Source organism: Parasteatoda tepidariorum, chromosome 5 (genome assembly GCF_982258835.1).
Source record: "Parasteatoda tepidariorum strain Cologne lab strain chromosome 5, Ptep-v5.0, whole genome shotgun sequence".
Classification (NCBI taxonomy): Eukaryota; Metazoa; Arthropoda; class Arachnida; order Araneae; family Theridiidae; genus Parasteatoda; species Parasteatoda tepidariorum.
Window position 1 is genome coordinate 46736902 of NC_141759.1, and position 27849 is coordinate 46764750.

Below are 27849 nucleotides of genomic sequence, written 5' to 3' on the forward strand. Positions count from 1 at the left end.
GCCAGTGACAATGTTTGCTTTGTTTACGTTACTATTTATCTTACACGGCGAATCGACCAATGATTGCGTCTAAAAATGTCACATGCCAAATCTAGCTGAGGTGGCTCAACATACAGCGCTTTTAAAACGGAAACTAAAGTAACCAGAGAGCATCCACTGCGGCAATCTCATACTATTAAGCTAGGCAGAAGTGAGTAGTCTTTGTCGATAGATCTCTATTTTAGTATTTTATCGAAAGCGCTTTTTTTCACGAATTTATATATTACGAATTTATTTGACGATTTTTGATTTATATCGCGAATTATACTACAGCACATTTCTAATAGGTTTAATGAATTAGATGTCATTTATTTGAATTCAAATTTATTTTAATGAATTAGTATTTACTAAAAAGATGTAATATTTTTTTAAAAAAGTTTTTATATGGATTTGAAAGATTGTTTTGAATTCTTAGAGTTTTGTGCATTTGCAATGTACCTAAGTTAGTAGCGAGCGAAGCGAGCTTGGCTTGCGAAGCAAACCATATAAGATTGCGTAGCCATTTTCGGGGGTTGGCGAGCGTTAGCGTGCAGGGGGCGCAACCCACTAGTTTGATTTAAAATGGAATTTCATTTAATTTACTTCACTCACCTAACACTATCTCTTAACAAAATTTTAATTTATGTTTAAAAGTACCTTATTTGCAGAAATATGTGTCTCTATCTTTATTATTTTTTCTTCTGTAATATTTTTTTTTTAAAAATGATGATTTTGAGACAGTCAATGAGAGTTCTATTAGAAAGTAATTAACCCACGTCTTAAGTTCTGCAATTATAAAGCTGCCCTTGAAAATTTTTAAATATATGTAATTTCTCTATCAATCAGTTTAACAACGGTTTTAAATCTTTTTATTTTAAGTTTTCAGCTGACAAATCTTTCAGTTATGTTACTGGTCTATTAGGAATTGAGTAGATGAACTGGGAAAGTGACGTTTTCAGTGTAACTAAAATCAGGGTAAGAAGAAAAATTATGGCATTCAAATTATTTTATTATAGATTTATTATAAGGTTATACTTATAATTATTTGAATTATTTTATTTACCAATACCTAATTTAAAATGAAATTCATGGAAGCATGCTTAAAGCGAATTCAAAACAGTTATGTCAATGTTAATGGGAAAGCAAAAGTAATTATTTTACATTGAATATACTCAGATTGACGTGACCACTTTTCGTTATTTATGCTTTTTTTCCGATTAATAAATGCCTCAGAAAATTAAATTTACTTTTTTCATACTTTAAGTTCTATAATTGGTTTATAATTGATTACTTTATCATGGATAAATAATGCCGTATGCGCATGGCACTCTAATCGATTCTGGTTCATCTGCAATTAAATTTTATATTTAAACAACCATATAATCCACTTAAGAAAAATACTACTTTAAGATAAAACAACTGTCTCTATAAACAGAAAATGCCAGCAAATTGGCAGAAGAAACTTTGCACTTGTAGTGATATTGAATTTGTAAAGCGATTGATTTTTTTAACGAAACATTTAATATTACATTTGATCTAAATTGCATTCGGATTGGATTTGTGTGATAGTTACCGTGCCTAGAAACAAGATTTGAAACAATTTCTGTCATTATATGATCGCATTGAAACTCAATGAATGCAATCAATTATGAATATAATCAACCACACAGTAAAAAATTCTGTAATGATTTACGCTAAAGCGTTTCGGTACTCAGGGTGCCAGTACTTTTCACTTTAATATAAATTTTTACTGAAAAATAATGTGGAACCAAAATCCAATATGACAAACATTTTACAGCAATATTTATTGTAAAAGCACTGGATCACTCTATTTAAATAAATATTACTGTAAAAATTATGGTATAAAGTTTTTCAATGAATTTTACGGTAAATTGATTTGATGGTGAAATGGATTTAATAGACAGAAATTCCGTATCAAATTCCGCTAAAATGCACCGGTGCTCAGGGTGCTAGTATTTTATACCTTAAAGTCAATTTTTACTCAGAAATAATGCTGAACAAAAATATTATGTGCCGTAATTTTTATAGTTATATTTACTGTAAAATTACTGAATCACTGTAATTAAATGAATAATAGCGTGAAAAGAATGGATTAAAATTTTATAGTGCTGAGAGTCAGTACTTTTCACCTTAAATTGATCCGAAATTTTTTACTGTGCAATAATGGAAGAATTTACCCCGACCCGCCCTTATTTAGGGCATACGGGTAAATGTTTATTAAAATCCAAAAAAAAAAATATCCAGAGAACAGTAACTTACTGGGTTACGTAACTACGACACAGTAAAGTAAGAACAGTACTTACTTTACTGTGCAATAAATAAAACAAGCAAAAAATTTCACATTTCATAAATTTCCTAAATTTTTCATACATTCTACGCAGTTTTACATTTTTCCCAAGCTGAACAAATGAGCTTTTTAAATACGTGCAATGCATTTGGTTAGCGTTAAAAATCATGAATTTTTGAAATTACTGTGTGAAAAAAATCAGAATCAAATTACAGTAAAAAAGTATTGGCACTTTGACACTCACATCATCACATCATCCATTTATGTCAAAACTTTAAAGTTTCACATTTAATTTAATTTTCTTGACTCATTGAAATATGTGCAATCTTCACGAAAATAAAAACAAATTATTTAAAACCATATCAGTCATTTAAGTCAATACTGTAATTTTTCATTTAATCATAAACATTGCTTCATATACTTTTCTTTAATTTAACTTTCTTCACTCATTGAAGCATGTGCAATCTTAACGAAAATAAAAAGAAATTATTTAAAATCTTGTCAGTCATTTGTGTTAATACTGTAATTTTTCATTTAATCATAAACATTGCTTCATATTCTCTTCTTTAATTTAATTTTCTTCACTCATAGAAATATTTGCAATCTTCACAAAAAGAAAAAGAAATTATGTAAACTCATGTCAGTCATTTGTGCTTATACTCTAAGTTTTCATTCAATCATGAACATTGCTTATAGTTCACACAATTACATACACATTATATATACATTGCTCACACAACGAATATATTACGGTGGTAATTTTGAAATGCTATGTTTGAAGCTACTCAGATATTGATTAAGGACATAAAACTTTAATATTTGTATTTCTGAAACTCGATAGTCTTTGTAAACTCCAAAAGTTTATTGAAAGGAAAAAAAGTTGAGTTTATCTTTAAGGTCGATATCAAAACATAGTCTTTAATGCATTTCCCAAAGGATCTTTTAATCTTGTTTTTTCGATTTAACTCCATACAGAAAGATATGGCAAAAAGAAATCTCGAGTTTTGAAAAAAAAGCGGTATAAAACCAATAAAAAGGAATATACCTCCAAATCCACTAACATTTTTCCTTAATTCATTTTTTTTTAGATATCCAAGTGTTATTGTCAGAATATTTCAAACATAAATCTGAGCTCAACATCGGAAGGTTTTGAGCCAATTCAGAATATAATTATTATTTAGACGATTTGGATTAAATATTATATTGATTATTTTTCTCATTCATGCTATATTTTTTTGAAATAATGTCATTTGAAAAAAAAACGTTTAAATTCCAAAATAATCTTGTAATTACAGCATTGTTAATTTTTTATTTATTAAATATATTTTTAATTACACAGTATACTTCTTCTTAGCACTACAGCCCAAAGAAGGTCAGGGCCATCCCGATCATGAAACCATTTGATTATAGGTCCAACTCAAATTCTAGGAACATTGCAACTGTTAGTAACTGCTTCGATTAGTATAACAACTACATGTACAACAACAACTACTAAAAATATTCCAGCAACCATATATGGCAACGTTACTTTTAAGAAGTAACGAGTAAAAGTACATGTATTTTTAAAAAAACTAACGAGTAAAAAGTAAAAAGTTCTTATTTTAAAAAGTAACGAGTAAAAAGTACAAGTAAAAGTACAAGTACTAAACAAAAAAAGTAACGATTTAGAAATACATTTCTAGGAAATCGGAAATTCCAATTAACCTAAAATTTTATTGAATAATATTTTTATGTTCTTTAATGTTTTTGCAAAATTGTTGTTATTTATTTAATTATTTTTAATTTTGAAAGTTATGGATATTAATTTCACTACCATAAATGACTACTGGTCGGATTAGTGTTTTAGATAAATTTATTTCAATTTCATTGCTAGTTGAGATCTTAGATTGTTTCATAAAAGTACGCCATACCATGGGAGAAAATTTTCGTCTCAAATTCTCTTTCGCCTTCTTTACTAATTTAAAATTTAAAAGAAAGAAAAACTACTTTCTAGGAGACCTAGAATTTGTCATTTTTCAATTGCTGAAAAAAGTGCTTCAAAATATTAAAATGCAAACAAATTATTGGAAGAAAACTACTCCGTTGAGTAATACTTAATCATCATATCATAATTTATTTTCCTAATTTGAAATTTTCTTTACAGTATTTGAAACTTCATGGATTACTCTAGGTTCGTCTGAACTCACTTTTTCTATACTTGAAACTTTAAATTAGTAAGGAAGGAAAAAGAGAATTAATGACGACAATTTTCTTCCTCGGTATGGCCTCCTCTTAAGCAAAAGTAGCATCTGTTTACCAGCTTCAAGTTGTAACCATCTTCCTCATAAATTTCACTTTTTATGATGACATTTGTCACGAGATATTTACCTTGACTTACACAATATTAAATATTGAAATATTTCATATGATTGCTAATGTTTTAATCTGCTCTTTCTTTTCTAATCTTAAAGCATTCAAAGATTTAAAATTGTTTTGAAATATCAACCTGAACATTATATATCTGTTTTAATAATGATACCTATAGTTAAAATGATAAATATTATTTGAATTTTATATTTTGAAACAAATGATCTAATAAACAACCTTAAACATATTGGAAATAAATTTAAATAAAGTTAAAGAAAATTTTTTTATATGTTAATTTTCAAATAAATGGTATATGAATAATTTAGAACATTAAAATAAGTTTATAATGCATTTTTAAATCTTCCTTTTTATCACCTTTTAACAACAGTTTCTTTTTATCTAAAACGTGAATGTATTCTGTAGAGAGTCATAAATGTCTGAAACTGTTAGGAGTAAAATTTAGTTGTCTATATCCTGCTTATGTAACATGGGAAAAGGAAGATCCCTAAACGTAAATAATATTATTAAAACTAGAATAAATATTTAACTTTTTACTGCTTACTATAGATGAACATGATATTAAATCTAAAGTAAACTATTTAATTTATTATTGAGAATTGTTTTATGAAAACAAATAATAAGGTATAACAAGATGTATTTAAGATCTATTAATTTCTATGTAATTCACGAAGCTAGTAAAACGTTACGATAAACTGTATGACTAACTGTTATAAACAGAACAATGCTTCAAGAAAAATGAAATGTAAAACTATGAAGCCTGTTATTAATACAAGATTATGCTCATACTAAACTAAAAGAAAAAAAATCTTAATACTTACTAAAATCTTAATAATCTATTCCACTCATTTCCTTTGACAATTGCAGCACTGAATAGTAGTTCTTAACTAGCATATTATGTAATTATATTTTAGAAGGATAAATTTCTTAAGTAATTTTCTTCAATTTAGCACCGTATTTCTTGACATTATTGTTTGAATTACTCCATAAATTTTAACGTTATACCAATTACACAAATCTTATGAAATTAAAATTCAGTAGCATTTCAAAATGCATCACAGTCCTTTTTAAATAATATTTATTGTTATATAGACCTAATATATTTAGCATTGCACCTTCGTACAAAATGATAAGTATTTCATAAAAATATACTAACCTGATAGCAGTGCGATGATTTGATAGGAAATTTTTAATCTGCAATAAACAGTAATATTTGTAACTAAACACGGGTTAAAAGTTGACATAGCAAGCATGGAACACAAGAATGAAATAATTAAATTACAATATTGTATCAAAATATAGTTTGGATTCGATATAAATGATTTTCAAACGTTTTTATTATTATTATTTTAATTATTATTAAACAAATTCAGTGGAAAAACTAAGCACAATACAAAAGCGCTAATTGTTTTCTAACCTATATTTAAGCTAATTAACGATGATTACTATTAATTAATATTAATTAAAAACATTTCAAAATTAGTTAATTAAATAATAAAAAATAATTTTTTTTCTTTTAAAAAAAGATAATACATCGTAAATGCTTATTAATTAGTACAAAATTTAAAGCATTACCTTATTTTTATAGTACGATTTAGTGAAATTAATTATTTATTTCATTCTATCTGAACATTTTTAATTTATATAATTGTGTATAGAAGCATAATGAGTTCCTAATTTACTAATTAATTTATATGGGAGGAATGCGACTCTCATTTTTCGATATTTAATGATTTTGAAATTTTATTAAAAAATAAAGCAAATAATGAAATGTTAACGAATTAACTGAAATTAAATTAACAAGCAAAAACAAAATACTTTATATAAATTAGATAAATTTGCTTCTTTTACTATTTTAAATGGAATTATATATTTGATTGTCTAGACGCCTCTGGAAACATTTAGTGGAAAAAAAAAGTTTAAACTGTCTGCTTTCGTAGAATCAATGTAAAACTCTATTCGGGTACCATGAAGTATTATTTTTTAAACGAAACAGATATGCAGCACTTTTTTAAATCGAGAGGTGTTTTAATTTCGCTCAAATGTCTTTTCATTTTTCAAATGAATGAAATTGCAAACAGAGAGAAAAAAAAATTTCAAAATTATGAAATTACATACAAAAAGTAATTAATTTTTTTTTTTTTTTTTTAATGGTGATTTGCTTCTCTCATAGTATTAAATTGTAACTAGTTAAAATGTAATAGAAATCTGCAACAATTGATATGTATGAGGTAATCATTTAACTAAACCTGAATTATATTATTTCTAAGTGTTATTACTCAAAAATATTTATATTTACAAAAACAATTCATTCATTCATTGTAAAATTATATTTTATATACACACACACATATATATATATATATATATACGAGTTTATATATATATATATATATATATATATACGAGTATATATATATATATATATATATATATATATATATATATATATATATATATATATATATATATATATATATATATATATATATATATATATATATATATATATATATATATATATATATATATATATATATATATATATATATATATATATATATATATATACACACTCTATAACAAAAAAATCGACGCACCAAGAAGCAATCATCCGATTGCTTTGAAATTTCGTATGCATGAATGTTTTGAACAGATATGGCTGGAATGATGCCGACTGGGGACGTATAGTGTTTAGCGACGAATCCCGCTTTCAACTGCGTCCTAACGATTATCGAAGACGTGTTTGGAGACGCACAGGGCAGAGGGAGGATCCTGCCTTCACTATTACACGCCATACTGGCCCTCAACTAAACATTATGGTCTGAGGTGCCATTTCCTTTTACAGCCGGACCCCTTTGGTCATCATTAGAGGTACACTTACTGCACAGCGGTACGTCGACGACATCCTAAGACCTGTTTTGCTACCGTTCCTTTTGCAGCGCCCTAGGCTGGTTTTTCAGCATGACAATGCCAGACCACACACGACACTTGTTGCTATGAACTGTCTGCAGGCTTGTCAAACTCTTCCTTGGCCTACCAGATCACCAGATCTCTCTCCCATCGAGCATGTCTGGGATATGATGGGAAGGCGATTACATGTGGCACGGAATGTTGATGACCTCGTTCGACAATTGGATCGAATTCGGCAGGAAATACCGCAAGAAACATCTGGGACGATCTACGCCACGCCGTGTAGCAGCTTGTATCCAGGCTAGAGGCGGGTCAACACCTTATTGAACTTGTCACTGTTACTCTGCAATAAATTATTCAATTGTTCCGAAATTTTAATCATTTACTATTCTGTACATTGTCTTCCTATCCAACGATTTTCGTTTTAATCGGACAACTCCTTCATGGTGCATCGATTTTATGTTATATAAAGTGTTAAAGCCCAAATGTTTATATTTAAATAACGTGGTAAAAGTTCTTACAATACACAATAGTTTGAAAATGCGTATATTAAGTAGAACTTTATTAGGTTATTAAATTTAAAAAATAAGTATTCAGATAAATGCAGATTCAAATTAGAAGTTGTTTTTTTTATTTATTTTTTTATATCTAGGTACATATACACGATTTCCTAGCCTTGATTAATGCTAATCATAAAATAATATTAGTTATCAAGTTTGTTTATTTTTTTTTAATTTTTTTAATGAAAATGCTTAATTGTTTTCAACTCTAGTCGGATTACTTGTCAAATATTTTAAATTTAAATTCTATCTTTAAGAGCACATTTTTTCCCAAAACAATATTTTTGATAGAAAAAAATATACATAATATTCTTCCCAATATAAAGTATTCCCGCCATCTATTCAACCCAAAGAAGAAAAGCAAAAAGAATTCACGAAGAAAAAAAGAAACTTTGCAGCCACTTTTTTATTTATTTTGTAAATTTTGTGTCAGATTTATCTCGATGTTCTTAAAAAAGAAGGTTTATACAGTAAGTAACTTAGCAGTAAGATTCTCGTGTTATGCTTTACGCATATCAATCTATTACCAAAAGTTGGCGACATTCCATTTTTTATGAGTATTATTCATTTTTTCTGTTAATCTATATCTATATTATTTTAATATGTATCTATATTCCTTTTTTGCTGACTGTATTTCTGCTGCTTCAAATATTTGGTTTACTTTTGTTTTGATTTATTTTTTCAAACAAATTTTAATAATTAATTTATCCTATAATCTTTTTTGAAAAGTAACTTTTTGAAAAAAGGAGAATATTAGCGTTTTAAGTTATTCTTAGCAATTAGATACATTTTAAACCTATCAACCTAACAGCTGGTTGTGACGACCAGATTGCTCGCCAACATGAAATCACTTTTTCGTGGGTTCCACATTCACATTGTCCTCCAACTGCATGAATTCAAATTTACTTTGATTTAACGCTGGTTTTTGCAGTTTTCGGCAGTGAATCTTAAGTACTAACATTTTAAAAAGGCAAATTGGCGGCCATTTGGCGGTCATAAAAACTCACCAATTCACAGTTTTACATAATTTTTACCTGCATTAGCTTATCTCGTCGCGGTTTAATAGCAATCGAGTCGGAAACGGCAATGCTCTTCCAAACACTAGGTAGTAATTGGAATGAACGGATAAATAACGTTTTTGTTAATCGAGTTAATTACTTCTATAACTGCCAATATCTAAATAAAACGTCTTTTTTTTTCATTTATGCATACTATTTGATAAGATAGATGACGCATGATTGATGAGATGTTTGACGCCTTGTTGTTTGACGCATAATTCAAGATGTGATTTTTAATTTGGTAGAAGTGTTAAGTCGAATTTTTGTCAATTTGATTAACCCAAGAGCGGTTTAGCAAATGAACGGAGTCGGGAGAAGGTTTCTCCTCAATACAATATTTCCCTATCTAATAACATGGAAAAACTGGTTATGCAATGCGGAGAAAAATGCAGGTTAAAATGCAATTTTTGAAGTTATACTTCTTATGCGACTTCAAACAAGGTTGCGTTAAACGTTTAACGCTACATTTTTATTGGCCGGGAAATCACGTGGTAGGATCCAGTTTTTCCCTCATTCATTTCCATATTGTTTGGGTTCTCACTAGCATAAAAATAATAAAAGTATTGTTTTTCTATAAATATTCTTTTAGTTTGATTTGATACACATATAATTTAATAGGATAGTATTTTCTATTTTCAAATTTAGTGGATAACAATTGTAAAAAATGAGTGAAAACAATTCCACGGACAATGCGACGGATTTAAGGTTATGTCAAGGTACGTCTCTTGTGAATATCAATTGATTGTTAGGTTTTCTCTTTTGAAATTACATTATGACGCATTCACATACATTATTAATTCAAATACATTTTCCATGGCGAGACGATGAGGCAACCACAAGCACTTCCACTGGTTCAAGAGGTCCACGAGGGAAAAATGCACAATATTACCGTTATTACAGAGCACGGAAGCGAGCGGAGCAGGAAAAAGAGTCATTGAATAGAACTAGTGATCCTTCTACGACTGCTGATTCTTCTACAATTAACGTCGCAGGTTACGAAATTTAACTTCTTCCGCGCGGAGGGACTCCACGCACTATTTTTTTTTGAAGTTATACTTCGTATGCGACTTCCAACAAGGTTGCGTTAAACGTTTAACGCTACATTTTAATTCGCCGGGAAATCACGTGGTAGGATCCAGTTTTTCCCTCATTCATTTCCATTTTGTTTTGGTTCTCACTAGCATAAAAATAATAAAAGTCATAAAAGTATTGTTTTTCTATAAATATTTTTTTAGTTTGTTTTGATACACATATAATTTAATAGGGTAGTGTTTTTTATTTTCAAATTTAGTGGATAACAATTGTAAAAAATGAGTGAAAACAATTCCACGGACAATGCGACGGATTTAAGGTTATGTCAAGGTACGTCTCTTGTGAATATCAATTGATTCTTAGGTCTTCTCTTCTGAAATTACATTATGCAAATTCACATACATTAATACATTTTCCAGGGCGAGACGATGAGGCAACCACAAGCACTTCCACTGGTTCAAGATTGAAAAAATGCACAATATTACCGTGATTACAGAGCACGGAAGCGATCGGAGCAGGAAAAAGAGTCGTTGAATAGAACTAGTGATCCTTCTACGACTGCTGATTCTTCTACAATTAACGTCGCAGGTTGCGAAGTTTAACTTCTTAAGCGCGGAGGGACTCCCTGCACAATTTTTTTTTCATGCGGAACCGTCAGTGGGTTAATTAACTCTAATTACCCCAAGAGTTATAAAAATTAACGACAATTTTTTTGTTTCTCTTTTTATTAAATACGAAACACTTGGTCGAAATTTGAGAATATCTTTGTTGCAAACTTTTATTTAGCGCGACTTTCGTTAACAGTATTTACTACGATAATTGCAAAATATCGAACTGAAATTGTTTAGTCTCTCAATTTATTTCATAATGTGAAAGTGATCTAAATATAAGAGTTCTATCTTTTTTTTGAAAAAAAGTGTTATTTAGAATTACTGTTAATTAGGTACTTCATCTTTATAAAAATTTAATTTTAAAATGAAACCTTTTTCCTTTCGTTTTATTCTGATAACCGATATTTGAGACTTTTGTCGTAATAGCATTCTTTGACGCATGATTGATAAATAACTTTCAACATAACTTTCAGTTGAGGTAATTACCCCATAATTACCCCCAAAAATTGCTAAATATCAAATTTAAGTTTTTCAATTTATTTATTTTAATATTATTTTTCTGCTTATTAAGTTCTTCCTTTTATTGGGCACGAAACACTTGGTTAAAATTTGGCACTCTTATCATTGTGGCTAACTTTTAATTAGCATGACTCTCTTTTAGAAAAATTTACAGTAATTTGCATTTACAGTATTACCCAAAGAGTTAAAAAATTTATGATGATTTTTTAGTTTCTCTTTTTATCTCAAATGAAAAACTTGGTCAAAATCTGGTATTATCTTTGTGACTAACTTTTTTTTATTTAGCATAACTTTCATTTACAGTAATTACCACAATAATTACAAAATGTAGAATTGAAATTTTTTTAGTTTTTCAATTTCTTTAATGATAAACACATGATTTAAATTTAAGAACTCTGTCTTGGTAAAAACGTGTTATTTAGAATTATTGTTAATTTAATCCTTATAATTACAAAATATCGAAATGATACTTTTCTCCTTATTTTATTCTGATAAGGAGCACGTAGTCGGTATTTGAGTTTTTTGTCGTAGTAGCAAACCTTCATTTACATAACTTTCAGTTGAGGTAATTACCACAATAATTACTAAATATCGAAATGAAAATTTAAGTTTTTCAATTTTTCTCATAGAGAACTCACGTTCCAAATATGAATCTTCTATCGGGAGTTACTTAGCATTACTCTCAAACAGGTTAATTACCCCCATAATTACCTCATTAATTACAAAATATCGAAATTAAACTTTTTTTAGTTTTTTTTATCTGATGGAGAACATGTGATCAAAATGTGAGACTTCTATTTTAATTACAATCGCTTATTCACGAAACTTAAAAAAAGGGTAATTACCCTAAATACCTTATTTTTGAGAAATCAAGTTTTAAAACTACGACTTTCTTAAAATTTGATTTCTCAGAAGTAATTTAAAAAAGTTCGCTCAAATTTTGTTTTCAGCCATGTAAAATTGCACTTTTTTAAATTACGTAAAACATTTCCTACTTTGCAATTCAAAATTTTTCGACTATTGTTAAGGAAAATAATAAAAAATTTAATAAATATTCACTAAATGGTACTTTTTCATGTAATTATCTTTGGATAAACAAATTCTATAATTGTGATTTAATATAGATAAATATGGTTATAATTTTTTTTTTCAATTAGCTTCAAAAGTTCTCGAGACATGTCGAGACACGCAAAAAGTAAAATTAACATTAAGGGACAAATTACTGTGAACCGCTCTCCTCACCAAACTACTGAGACCGTATTTCCTAGATTGCAGCTACGCCCTATATTTTGGGGATCAGAAATCTGAATCCTTCAAAAAACGTTATTCTTATTCAGAATCAGTAAGCTTTTGTGTCTGATTTTTGTAACTTTGAATATCGTTTACACTTATTCATTAAAAATCAGCATATTTGAGATCACCTCCTTGAACGTGAAAATCCGATCATTAGATCAAAAGTTATTTGAGGAGGTTCGTTTTTTACTAGTTTTTTTAAAAAAATATTTTAATGCTTTAATATGCTTCGGAGTTTTCAATATCTAATGGCTTCTCACTTGTATTGGATGTTGAGAGCACTTCAGATGAGCATGTAAAAATAACTTTAAGCACAGTACAAGTATGCATTTTCAGTCATGATCACAGTTAACAATTCTTTATATTTAAAGTGATTCCATTGAACCACTATGAAATTTTATGACGAAATTTTGATAATAAATAGGAAACGAGTAGCCAAGCACTATTTCACAAATTTAAAAGAGTAATCCGTTTCTTTCTTTTTACGATCTTTCTTTGTACTCTTTTTTGAATATTGCTAGCTGTACATACAGAATGCAATATTCACTTCAACACCACGGTGGCCACGAAATAGCATATCTTTTGCTGAATAACGTTACATATTTTATTTTATAACCGTCGTTCAACAGCCGACCCATTGTTTTGCGTTTACGACTATTAATGCTCAACTCCGTAGCCTTGTAATCTTGAACCCATTCGAGAAGGCAAGTGAGCTCCTGGATCAAGAATTGGGCGAAATTTGCCTTCATATAGGACTTTTTGATGGAACTAACCCGTATTTGTGTAAGACGGGGAGGAAAACCACGAAAACCAACCGCGGTTAGCCCAACGGCAAAAGAACTTTAATCTATGATCCGTATACCACTGAGGATACTTAACGTCAGTACTGTGATCCGTGCAAGCCGGATGCGGAATTCGTATCAACCAGCCATCACTGGGAAGCAAAGCAGTTTTAACAGAACAGCTTTAAAAAATTCGTGAATCAAGAAGTCATTTTAAGTTTTTACCCATCAGCTACGAGCTACGGATTTAGTCTATACCTTCTAGAAGAGGGAAGTCTTGCATAGGTTACCATAAAAAAGAAATTTGATCCTCTACTAGCGCAAACGGCAATGATCACATATCTGAATGACAATGCCATTTTCGTATTTCCTCCACTGAGTAGTTCAGTAGCCCGAACTTAGTTATATGTTTCTTATTTCTACCACCATTTATGATCGTTACGTTATACTACTTAATTGATCCGTGCTGAGGCCTTTTCTCTTCAAGGAGATGTTTATTTAGCCGTTGATGTACGTGATGGACTGCATGTACGAGAGCCGTATTTAGCCAGCATCAACGTGATATTGCTTGATAACCATTATTACCATTAAAAGCATACTTTGAATGGGCTTAATTTGTTTTATGAATATCGATTGCATTTTAATTTTCAATATTTTCAAAATCCACAAAGATATTTTTATGTAATACTTAAATAAGAAAATCCAATTAAAGCTATCCGATATGCAAAGTACATACTGCGAGGAACGGTGCACCGTTCAGAGTCGTCATGTTAGAGGAACCGACTACCGTAACAATAGGGTTCTTAAATAATGTTTAGAAATTTCCTGTATTCAAAGTATAAATGATTTTTAAATATAGTTATAATATTTTTTAAGAATAAAGTACAGAAGACGTAGCATAAATTTTAAAAATTTTATACACTTTCAAATGTATAAAACTTACTTTTTTCCAACATATGAGTAAAATGTTAAAATCACTATTGTGACTTGTTCTAAAATATATGTTTATCCATCTTTTTAACTACGTGTTGGAGAAATACATTCACCAAATTCCCTTCAGATTACTTTTAAATGCTTTTATATTTAAGATACTCATATTTAAAAGCCAGTTTCTAACTAAATTAATTACATTAAGGTAAGTAATTTGAAACACATGAAAATACCAGCTCAGACTAATTTATCATTCAAATTTAATATACAAACCTCGAAAGATAATTAAAGATAGACGTTCGTATATCAATTTGTCAAATATTACTACCTAAATTCATCCATCTGAACCTCTTCAATTTTAAAGATTAATTAGTTTTATGCAACAACATTTTATAGGATGCGGGTATGTAAATTTTCAGTTAAATTTATTTGAGAATTTAATTGTATAAAAGCAAATGGGAGAATTATTATTACACAAGAGAAAATATAACATACTTAGCATTGAGATAACGTTCTTTAAGTAAACAGAATTGTTAATCAATCATATAATATTGACAAAAATAACTATCACCTTTTCGGTAATATTTTCCTATAAATCTGCGAATAATAATTACAAAAATAAATAGTTATAAGTTGCTTATTTTTTAAATCTTAATGTTATCTAAAAACTTTTTCTATAATGAATATTTTATAATCGTGGAGTTGTTCCGTACACCCTAAGATGTTAAAAAGTCACGAACAATAAAGAGCAAAATCTAATGAGATAAAAAAAAATAATGACACTCTCTAGCGTCTTTCTTTCAACTTATTATAAAAGGCATATGTTGAGAAAAGTTTTCTTTGAATATATTTATCATTGGTAATGTAATTCACGTTGGTAATTACAAAATAGTGATTAAATTGAGAAAATAATTAAAAATTCTTACCATTTTTTACGTTTTCATATCGCACCTATCATCACTGCATTAATTTTTAAAAAAGGAGGAATGAGACATTTCACGAAAAACGAGTTAATCTATTTTTAGAGGAAGATTTTTATTTTTTTATATTTAATTTATGCCTGTTATAAAGAAAAGGGAAAAGTATTTAGAAATTTAAACAGGAAGATATCTCACACACACTGTTAAAACTATGGTGTTAGGTCTATCTGAATTTGGTTTGAAAAACTATAAAATTATGTCAATGTTGTTGCTGTCGTCTGCCATTAAGACAGAGGGGATGCTATTGTTCTTGTTTTCCAGTGGTGCCATCTTTGGCAATGAATTCAACTTCTGCCACACCCATACGTCACACCCATTTATAGGGTGGATCCATTCATACATCCACTCAATCATCCACAGATCGTAATTTTGACCTAAACCAGAGAACCACCAATCTCCAATTTAGTACCCAAAGAGGTATTGATTTGTTATAGGAGCATGGAGGACTTTGTTTCCTGACATATTAAACGAGCACCAGTCACTATTTACTACACTAGAAGTCTTCGGCCGGCTGGATTCGAACTTCCGTTCTGTCAAACGTGAGTCTAGCGTACTGCCAACCAGGCTAGTTATAACAATGAATACTTTATTTTAAAATAATACGCTCATACACACTTTAAAGGGTGAAATTAAATCAAAGCATATTAATTATTGACAAAGCTTACACCTATCTCAGAGGCAGTAATTTTATTCATGAGTTATAGTTTTCCAATTCTGACATGCTGTGGAAAACATCAAATGACAACAATATTCTATAGAAATTATAAAAAGGTATGCATGTTTTTAGTTTCATAATAAAGGTTATTCTATTCTCATAAGAAGATTTATGTGAATCTCTGAGTTGCATTAAATTGTTTTTTTTTATAAAATTTCATTTCTATCCACTGTGATCTAGTATGGTTCATGTCTAACTCGAATTCGTATTAATAATTTTTCTGTACTGTGAGTATTTATCAAGAAAACATTGGGTGAAGAAATTGATGATTACTGTTAAGTTTGATGTAAGCAGTATTAGTAGAATATTTATCCTAAAGGTGATGATTAACCCTAGCTAATGAGAGTTGATTAATCATTGAAGGAAATTATTGTTATCCGCTTATCTAATTATTATATTTTCCCCAGTGTGAAGATAAACGAAGATAGTGAAGATTCAAATATTGATAAATAATAATAATCGTTTTATTTTAGAAAAATATGGAGTTCCAAGGAAATGCATTTTCATGTATATATAAAATAATAGTTATTAAAAATTTTTGAAAATGGCCTGTAGGTTGTGGCTGCTGGGCTAAGCTCAGAATACACCTCCGTCCACCCGAAAGTCAAAAATGCGAGCACCATGCTTACATAAGCATATTTTTAGCCAGGAAAGTTCAGAAATCACGTATTGAATATTAATTCATTTAAGCTATTGCCATCACTTTCTCTCAACAGTAAGCATTCAAATGTGTTTCCGAAAAAGAAAGTGTGAGAAATAAGAGCGAATTCTAATGAATTCAAAACATTAACAACAATATAACGGCTTCCGAATTCGATGGTGATGCGTTAGGCAGAGGGAGTGTCTAAATTTAGATTTTATTCCGCTCTTAATTCAAGGTTGTGGTATTAAAAGATTACAGATTATACTAGTAATTTTAATTTACTGAGAAATAGAGTCTCAGGGCTGCCATCTAGTGTTGCAGAAACTAGACGTCCAAATTAACATGACCAACGGTATCTCACTCATTGTGGTGGTCCTGAAAGAGTGGATACCACCTCTGAAGAACGCACTAGGTCTGCTCATTGGCAAGACCGATTGTGCAGCTCATTGGAAATAAATAAAATTTACTGACAAGGGAAACTAGGGAAGTGTGACTCGCCAATTTTGAAATAAACTAGTCGGATGTATGCCTTATGAGGAATAATTTTAGGGGGCAACATTCGTTTCGGCCCATAGAGAGATAAAAAATAATTCAATATATAGAAAAATCGGTATTTTATTACTTCAATGCAAACTATTAGTTATTGTAATTATCTCATAATCCAATTAATTTGTAATTAATTGGATATTTTTTTATTTTCCTAATTAATAAATTAATCAGAAAATTAATTAATTATAAATAAATTATCAATTAATTATTAATTGATTTTCAATTACATACTCCAATTAATTTGGAAAGTTCTTTGAAAAAAAAAATTTAAAATTTTGATGTAAATTTTTTTTTCTAAATTAACCTAACAGGTTTTTCTGAAAAACTACATGTATATAAAATTTTCGAAATCAATTTTGACAATAAATATGCATTATATGGTACGTGAAAGTACCACAAAATTAATTGGATTTTGAGACAATTACAATAACTAATAGTCTGCATTGAAGTAATAAAATACCGATTTTTCTATATATTGAATTATTTTTTTATCTCTCACAGGACCTTCAATGGGCCGAAACGAATGTTGCCCCCTAAAATTACTCCTCATAAGGCATACATCCAACTAGATTATTTCAAAATTGGCGAGTCACACTTCCCTAGTTCCCCTTGAGAAAAAAGGATAAAGTAAGATAAGAATTTAGTTTCAAATTACTAGAAAATACAGTATGCATACTTCAGCATGACAGTATGTTAATTGTAAATATGCGTATATGTGAAATCTTGTAAATACGCATCCTAAATTAATGATTCTTGCTTTATATTAAAAACGTATCACAAAAATTAAATTATGAACGTATGGTAAAAATTATTTCATTGCCTCTTATGTGCATCGTATCTTACTGCTGTTGTTGTTGTCGTCGGGTATGAAGACAGCGACGGTGCGATTGTTCTTGCTTTCCAGTGGTGCCATCTATGGGAAAGAATGCGACATCTGCCACACCAATAGGTTACACCCGTTTATAGAGCTGATCCATTCATACATCCATTCATACATCCATTCATTCATCCACAGATCGTAATTTTGACCTGAACAAGGGAACCATCAATCTCCAATTCAGTACCTTAAGAGGTTTTGATTTGTTTTGGAGACATGGAAGACTTTGTGACCCGACAGATTTAACGAATACCAATCACCATTTACTACACGGGGAGTCTTCGGCCGGCTGGATTCGAACTCTCGTTCTCACGAATATGATTCCAGCGTCCTGCCAGCCAGGCTATACCTGCCATATCTAACTGTTATTATAAATTGTATAAGTATTGATTAACAAAATGGTTTCGGCTACTTAACACCAAATAGTGCAAAAAAGCATTCTTGGTGCTTTCCTACACCAGGAACCATACTTTTATCTTGGTTTAATGAAACAGCTTGATCCAAGAGTAATGTATAATGTTTCATTGCACCACTTTTGACAATCATTTTTGCTGCCGTCACATACTAATATTTTTAGAGTGCATCAAACCAAACTTATTTTTGGAATATTTTATTATTATTATTATTATTATTATTCAAGAGTTTATTATCAGAAAAAAATATTAATGACAAATATTTTTCCTAGTTTGCTATTTTGAAATAGTTTTCTAAGTTTCAAATACTCTGATTGAAAAAGATGTTTCTTCAACAACAAAAAAATGCATTCAATTCTTTTTAGATAGTTTTCATAATTAAAAATGCACTAACTTAGAAAGATTTTTGACCAAACTAATTAGGGAACGAAATGATTTTGAAAAGAAAAACCGCACAATATCTTGAGTATTAGCCTAACTTTAATACCTATGTATTTTTCTCCAAAATAAATTATTTTTAGGTGTAGAAATTATTAAAAAAAAATTCATAAATGAAATAAATAGAAAATGTAATTTTTTTATCCCTGAAACTCAAGGAAAAAGCTGAAGCCAATGCAGTTTCATCATTATTAGGAATAAACTACGAGAAAGCCTTCCAGATTACACACCAAAAGAAATATAACTAGAAAAAGCGAAAACTGTATATATTTTTATTGACTTTATAGCTTTAAAAAAAGGAACTATTTTCCGATGTAAAAAAAGATGAAAGAGAAAAATACGGAAAAAATTTTTCTCACCCCGAGTTTATTATAGTATTATTGAAAGTTTATTCGATCATAAAACTTGCGAAACATTGTAATGTGAGTTCGAAAATAAATGGGATTAAACTGCTTTAAAATCAAATATATCACTACCTAAGAAAACAGCACCTATTACCAAAACACCATTTGTATCTATATCTAAAATTATTTTAACACTATTGGGATCAATAAATGATTGGTAATTTTTTACGGTTCACCAAAACTAATAAGTATACCTTGTTTTCGTTAATTTTGACTCTTCGCATTTAACTAAGTATGATTTTTAATTCGATTGCTATTGATTTTAAATTATTGAGTTTCATGAAAACTCGTTTGAAAAGTGAAACTATAAATAAAATAAACGCATGGCTTCGGGCAAGTTTAATACTAATTTGTTGACTTAGTTTAAATATGCTACCACGTTCAAGTTGATTATTGCGCTCAAATAACTTAAGGAATGCGTGGATTTTAAAATATTTGAAAAAACAGAGTAGTGCACTGAGGCAAAAAAGTATAGTTAAATGGTTAAAACTACCAGACTATGACAATTTCATATTCTATGGGAACTACGAAAAAACACGCTAATTTTTACTGAATCACTTTGGTAATGATTTTGATAAAATTTACAATAAAGGATTGTTTTATAATGTATATGTGTCATAATTTTGTAAATATGGTAAAATTTGATAATTTTATTTTGATACCTTACAGTATAGAATAAATTCATTACAATTTTTAATTATATTAAATCTATCGTTATAAGATATATAATTTCGAAAACTAGAATTTCCGGTAAAGCGTTATCATATGACAGGAAATACTGCCAAATGAATGGTTTAAATGCCGTTTATTTTGTTTTTATTGTCGGAATTATGTTGTTTTTATGAGAAATATCTTTTCATTCAGTATCGAAATTTTATCAGAATTTCTTTTTTTCCTATATATGGTTTAAATAAAAACATTGACTAGATCTATACCCAAAGAGAAAAATTCCGATTTTCAAAATTTCATTCCCATGATGTAATTAAAGTTTTCGAATGGTTTTTGGAATTGGTTGCTAAAATTTTACACCAGTTATCTAAATTGAAGGATTCTAACACAAGTAGTTCTGAATACAAGCGTACAAATTTTTCCTTCTTTTGAATATTAGAAAACCTATTTAAAAAATATTACTTTAACGTACATTTGTATATTTGTTCTAATGTATCGAAAGGCCGGTGACCATACATATGGGAATGTTTTGTTTAAAAGGCAGCAAGTAAAAGCACATGTACCGGTACTTACTAAAAGCACATGTACAAGTAAAAGCAAAAGTAACGAGTAAGATATGAAATGTTTTGATTTTGAAAGGTGACAAGTGCAAAATATAAATGCCAGACTAAAAAGTAACGATTTTAAAGTATATTTAAGGTACAGAAAATCAAAAGTTCAAAATAACCTTAAATTTCATTGAAAAATGTCGATACCAAATATAAAAGTTTTAATTTAAAATGTATTAAATTTTAATTTAAATAAATATTTTTTGAATGTAGGAAAATATTACACAATTCATTGAAATATTGAGCAGTGAAAATATACAGAAATAAAACTAGAGATCAAAATTGCTTGCTTATAAAAAATGAATTTTAATTTATCTTGATTTCCTTTGGAATTTCGTAATTTTTAGAAAAGTTTGGTATTTGCTAACAAGTAATAAATGAACTTGTTGGACAAATTCGATGAACATGATGAGAAGTTTAGCTTAAGCACAAACTGAGTAAATAAATAAAAAATCGTTTTAATACGCCTGAAACTCCTAGAAATCCACTAAATTAAACATTATATTCCATTTTAACTGTTAAATAATTTCTATCTCAAAATGTTAAATGAAAAAAAAATTTCACGTTGTGATAAAAATATACCAATATTTAATATATTTATAATCAAACATTTAACACAAAACTTTAATTATTAAGTTTAATGATACATTTAATGTTAATGAACCAGTATTTTATACTATATTAGTTTGTTTAGTACTAAAATTGATTCGAAAAAGAAAAACAAATTATGCAATAAAAATAATAATAAAGCTTCAGATGTTTTAATACATACTATATTTTAATCATATAAAGCATACTTTTTCATATTTTAAAACTTTAAGGCAAAATAGGGCATAATTTTGTGCCACAATTTTTGGTTAATTGTTTTTCAAATATTAATTACAACTGCTACAACCATTCTTTTTTTAATATATTTACCTTAAAAATGAAAGATTAGGTCTCTAAAGTATTCCCGTTCTGGCAACGTGCAAGGAAACTCATAAGGAATTGCACGTTCGGCTTATAAAAAAGAAATTATGATCCTACTAAAAGAAAGCGTTGTAAGGTTAAGATACAAAAACATTAAGGATACATCAAATCGAATTTGCAGCATAAGCAAATTATATTCTGAGGTGAAAAAACGTGTCACCCTGACCAGAAGACAAAAGAAAATTGTTCATCACACGCAGCACAACTATGAGAGAATATTTGTAGCTTTCAAGTATTGAAAAGTTGAATGCTTTTTCTTTCTTGAAAATAGTATACGTACATTATACTTAGTTTACAGAATTTCAATGCAGTTTTCTTTGATTCTCAAGTCAGGTAATCATTCCAATCATTCTTAGAAAATAGATAATGATTGCTAATGGAATAATAAATCACTACAATAACTTTTTCAGTCAGGTGTGCAAAAGAGCCGACCTCTCCATTTCAGGAAATAGCAATCATCAAGCGTAATCCTAAAAAAGAAGCTAGCTGTTAAGGAATATATAATGCATTAAAGTTATAAATTACAAAAATATTCAATTCCAAATATTTCTAAACTGTTTTTCCTAAAAAAAAAATAACTTTTAAAAAAAAGTAACGTATTTTTTCGACATTTTCGTTACAAATACTTGTACTTTTTCTCGGAGAAAAGCGACGTCAAAGCAAGTGAAAGTACTAAATTGAAAAAGTAGTGAAGTGCAAGAAAAGATATGTACTTTTTACTTTTACCTCCGTTACATGCAACGAAAGTAAAAGTATTGCTATGTATGCCTATGACAGGATATACAGTAACTTTCACCAGGAGGTGTTGTAAAACTCTTCTGGAAATATTTCTTTGATTAAATTTTTTCTTCTTTTTTTTACTTACATACTTTTCATTTATTACTTTTCAATTCAAGGGATTTTGATAAGCCGTGTTCCCAAAACAAATCGAGTTGCAAGAAAGCCTATTTATCTACTACGGCGAAACGTTTTAAAATAGTAATATAGCTGCAATTTTAAAACATCTTTGTCCCAAAAAAAGCCTTTCATTCCGAAGTAAGTTTTATTCAAAAATTCGTCTTTCGAAACAAACATGGAAGTAAGAGATTGAAAAATCGATTCACATTTGAAGAGGTGTTTCGGATTATATAAAAGGCTTCGCTATCAGGCACAAAGATATCTTTTCCAGGATTATTCAAATATCTGTTATTGCTTTCTTCGATTTATGACTGTAACTTGAGCATTATTTAAAAGGGAAATCTGATGGCTTCAATGCACTTTTATAGCGTACTAAAAATATACATTTTATTATAGATTATTTTTCAGAATTTTGGTTTAAATAAGTATTAGGATCTTTTGTCTAAGGAAGTGAAATAAATTGTATCAGTAGGAAATATTAAAATATAAAAAGAATGATGTCAAAAACGTTTCTATAAAGTTTTTCAAAGAAATTGAATAAAAGATTAAAGAATTCTGCGAAAATTTCTACAAATTATAGATCAATTTATTTAAAATTATGCACAATAATCATTTTGGGGAATTTTTTAAAAAAATAATTCAGAGCAACATGAGAGATTTGAATAGATCAGAAGTTTAACCTACCGTATTTCTTAAGACTAATTTATCGAATTATATACAATAAGTTTCAATATCAGGCTCAAATGATGAAAAATCGATTTGCATTTGAAGAGGTGTTTCGGATTATATAAAAAGCTTTGCTCAAGATATCTTTTCCAGGATTATTCAAATATCTGTTATTGCTTTCTTCGATTTATGACTGTAACCTGAGCATTATTTAAAAGGGAAATCTGATGGCTTCAATGCACTTTTATAGCGTACTAAAAATATAGATTTTATTTAGATTATTTTTCAGAATTTTGGTTTAGATAAATATTAGGATCTTTTGTCTAAAGAAGTGAAATAAATTGTATTTGCAGAAGATATTGAAATATATAAAAAATGGTAAAAATACTTTTTTTTCTATTTCCAATGAGCTGCACAATCGGTCTTGCCGATAAGCAGACCTTGTGCGTTCTCCAGAGGTGGTATCCACTCTTTCCGGACCACCACAATGGGTGAGATACCGTTGGTCATGTTAATTTGGACGTCTAGTTTCTGTCACACTAGATGGCAGCACCGAGACTCTATTTGGATGCTAAAGTGCACTAGGAATTTAATTTTGCTGGAAATGCCAAGAGCCAATAAGGCACCCCAGGGATCTTTTACATGCGCATGATCATACGACGTGGCCGCTGAGCATTTTCTGCATCCCTAAAATCCGGTGTCTGGGCCGGGGATCGAACCCGCAAACTTGGGCTCAGAAGGCCGACGACAAACCTACTGCGCCACCCAGCCAAAAACGAGTGAAAAGAACTAAACTTTTCAAAGAAATTGAATAAAAGATAAAGGAATTCTGCGAAAATGTCTACAAACTATGAATATATTTATGCAAATTATACACTATAAGTATTTTGGGGATTTTTAAAAAAAATCATTTAAAGCAACATGAGAGATTTGAATAGATCGGAAGTTTCACCTACCACATCTTTTAACATTAATTTATCAAATTATATACAATAAGTTTCACTATCAGGCACAAAATATCTTTAACAGGTTTATTAAAATGTCTGTTATAGCTTCTTCGATTTATGTTTGCAAAGAGAGCATTCTTTAGAAAAGGGAAATCTGATAGCTTCCATGCACTTTTGTATTGCTCACAAAAATATAGTCTTTATTATAATTATTTTTCAGAATTCTGGTTTAGAAAAATATTAGGATCTATTGGTAGGATTCTTTAAAAAAGCTTAGGTATCATAATCTTAGGTATTATAATCTTATAATCTTAGGTATTTAAAAGAGAAAATCTTTAAGCTTCGATGCATTTTTGTATTACGTCCTGAAAATAAGAATTTTAGTACATATAATTTTTCAGAATTCTGATTTCGTAAAATATTAGGATTTATTGTTTTCCTACCATTTTCTAAAGAAATATAAATTGTGTTTGTAGAAAATGCTAAAAAGAAGAAGAAGAAAAACGTTTCTTTGGAGCTTTTCAAAGAAATTGAATAAAAGATAAAAGAATTCTAAAAGAATTTCGACAAAATATGGACCAATCCAGTTAGACTTATACACTACAAGTATTTTGGAGACTTTCTTTAAAAAAAAAATAAGTTAGAGCAACACGAGAGTTTTAATATAACTGCAATTTTAAAACATCTTTGTCACAAAAATGACCTTTAATATTGAAGTAAGCTTTATTCAAAAAGCTGTTTTTTTTAAACAATCTACAGAACAATATTCCAAACAATAGTAGTAAGTGATTGAAAAATCGATTACCATTCGAAAAGGTGTTTTGGATTATATAAGAAACTTCACTTGGCACAAGATATCTTTTCCAGGATTATTTTAATATCTGTTACTGCTTTCTTCGATTTATGACTGTAGCTGGAGTATTCTTTAGAAAGAAAATTTGATAGCTTCAATGTACTATTGTTGTGTACTATATATATGGATTTTATTTTTTATTGTTTGCCTTGCATCAGAAAGGTTCTGGGTTCGAATCCCGGGCAAGGCATGGATGTTTTTTTCATTTTCTGTACTATCTGTCTTTACTGTGGGAGCAACGTTGTCCCATCCAATATGGTGCCCCTGAAGAAGTGGTCAACAAATCTGCCCTTCCGATGCCAGTATGACATAGGTCATTCTCCAGGTGGGCATTGAAAGAAAAAAAAATTCTATATTATTTCTCAGAATTTTGGCATAGAACAATATTAGGATCTTTTGTTTTTTTAACTTTTTGAGAAGAAGTAAAATGAATTGTATTTATGGAAAATATTGAAATGAAAAAATGGTGAAAAAACGTGCAAGAGTTTTTTTTTTAAAGAAATTTAATAAAAGATAAATCTGAGAGAAAAATATCGATCAATTTATTTAGAACTATGCATTACAAATATTTTGGAGAATTTCTTAAAAAAAATTTATTAGAACAACATGATAGATTTGTTTACATCAAAAGTTTAACTTATTTTTTTTAAATATTTGTTTTGTTGTTAAAAACCAGATTGCAGCATAGAATCAAGTACACTATAAAAACTGCGAATGTAAAATCTTACCAAATTCAAAGTTGAGCAAACCTAAAATTTATGTGACGTAACACTTTTTCTTTCAAATTAACACCAAATCGTGATTTTATATACAATTTAAAAAGCGTATGAAAGCTATGAGCACCAAAAATGCAAAAGGATACACACCAAGATCATTCCCCTTAACACCATACTTTAAATATTCTTAACTTACGAAAATTCCTATGCTGGCGCGATTTGCTTTCGTCTGTAATTGTTTACAATAGATAACAAATTTGCGGTTGTTCTCGGCTGTGATCAATGTTGCTGTTGTTTTCTTCATCCTCAAAAACTTGAAAAACATCCTCAAAAAGTTCCCCGTTAAAAATATCTATGCATGTTTTTACTTGTGGAATAACGATATTTATATTTTAATTTCTATGTCTCTGTAAATGTGTTAAGTAATTTCATAACCAACATTGTTCTGTTAAGCCTATTCGAATTAATGATAATATTCTCTCCGCTACTCATATGTTTTATTTAAAAAATCATATTATTTTAAGAATTAGTGTGTGTATGCAATTTAAATTACTAATTCTTACTTTATATTGTCTTATAAAAATAACTTTTTCTGATTCTGATGTGTACCATATCTTACTGTAATTATAAATTTTAATGATACCAAATAAAAGACATGGTGATTGGTATCGGTTACTTTAAATCAAGCAACGTAAAAGAACATTCTAGGCGTTACACTGCACCAGGACTATCTTTGGGTTTTTTGTGTAATTAAAAGCCTTGTGGAACAACATTTAGGTGTAAAGTAGTTGCCTCCATTTTTGGTCATCTGAGACAAATTGTTTTACAGTGTAGGATCCCAACGAAAACTTGGTTCATCAGCTGTTTGAAATTAAAATCAGGGAGCTCAATCACTCATTCATTCTAAAAAGTAATTTTTCGTTCCAAATTCTTGTCTTGAGTGTTTTTTTCTATATAATAACAATATTGCCTGAGCGCATATTATTCTGAACTTTCCTCAAAATGCGTGTTTAAGAAAATTGACGTAGATCATAACTCATGTTTAAGAAAATCTACACAACTCGAATTGTGAGTTTAACGAATTGGATCTAGCTCAAAAGGTGTGCTTAAGAGATAGGACATGAGACTGGATTAAGAAAACTGACATAACATTTGATACTGTATTTCATACTTCTCATAGAATACAAATAAATTCGCAATGTGATGCCGTCCACTTGCCTAATTCTTTCAATGATTTTTCTTTTTAAGTTAAGGTTTTAAAAAATATATTAAATGTCAGCAACAACAGTTCTGCATAAAATAATCCTTTAAACTTATAATAGTGATATTAAATTGACGTTGTATCAATTTAGGTTTTTCGTTTTGTTCTATTTAGATTATTTCTTTCGCTATGCGAATGTCTCTGGTACTGAAAAATGACAGGAAAAGCAGAAAAAGAGAGGAATTTTTAAGAAAAAAAATTGCCAAAAACTGCTCAATTTTTATGAAATGCAACAAACTTACATTTTCGGTAGAGACGACTAACAAGAATAGGCTGAAGCGGCTAGGTCTTAATGTCCAGGTAAGAAATTCATATACTTTAAACCGCACGTCATAGGGAATATATTTTCTTAATGACTCATTTATAAATATTACAATATTTTAAAACATTATTGTAATATAATTGCAATATATAGTTCATAAATGTGCTTGCACGGAGTATTAATGATAAAGAATCAATGAAAGAAATTTCTTCTAAATAACGGAATTTGCGTAAGTTCGTTTTGAAAATAATATTGCGACGTATGGTTTTGAAGTAAAAAGAAAATTGCTTGATGCTATGAAAAAGAAATCTTGGATATTTAAAGTACTTTCAAGACTAATCGTAAAAATTTATTCTTTTTTAATTGAAATAAAATAATGAATAAAGAATTTTGATTAATGTTTCTTTGAAGAAGTTAAAATCATCATTATTGCAACAATTCATTTGCTTATTTTAAACTTTAGTTCAATTGTTTCTAGAATTAGAATTGTATATACTTTGTTTTTGAAGGATACGCTTTACTTTATAAATTTAAAAAGTATAACAGAAAATATTTTATTTCAACTTATTTTTATTATTATATGTATGATGAGAA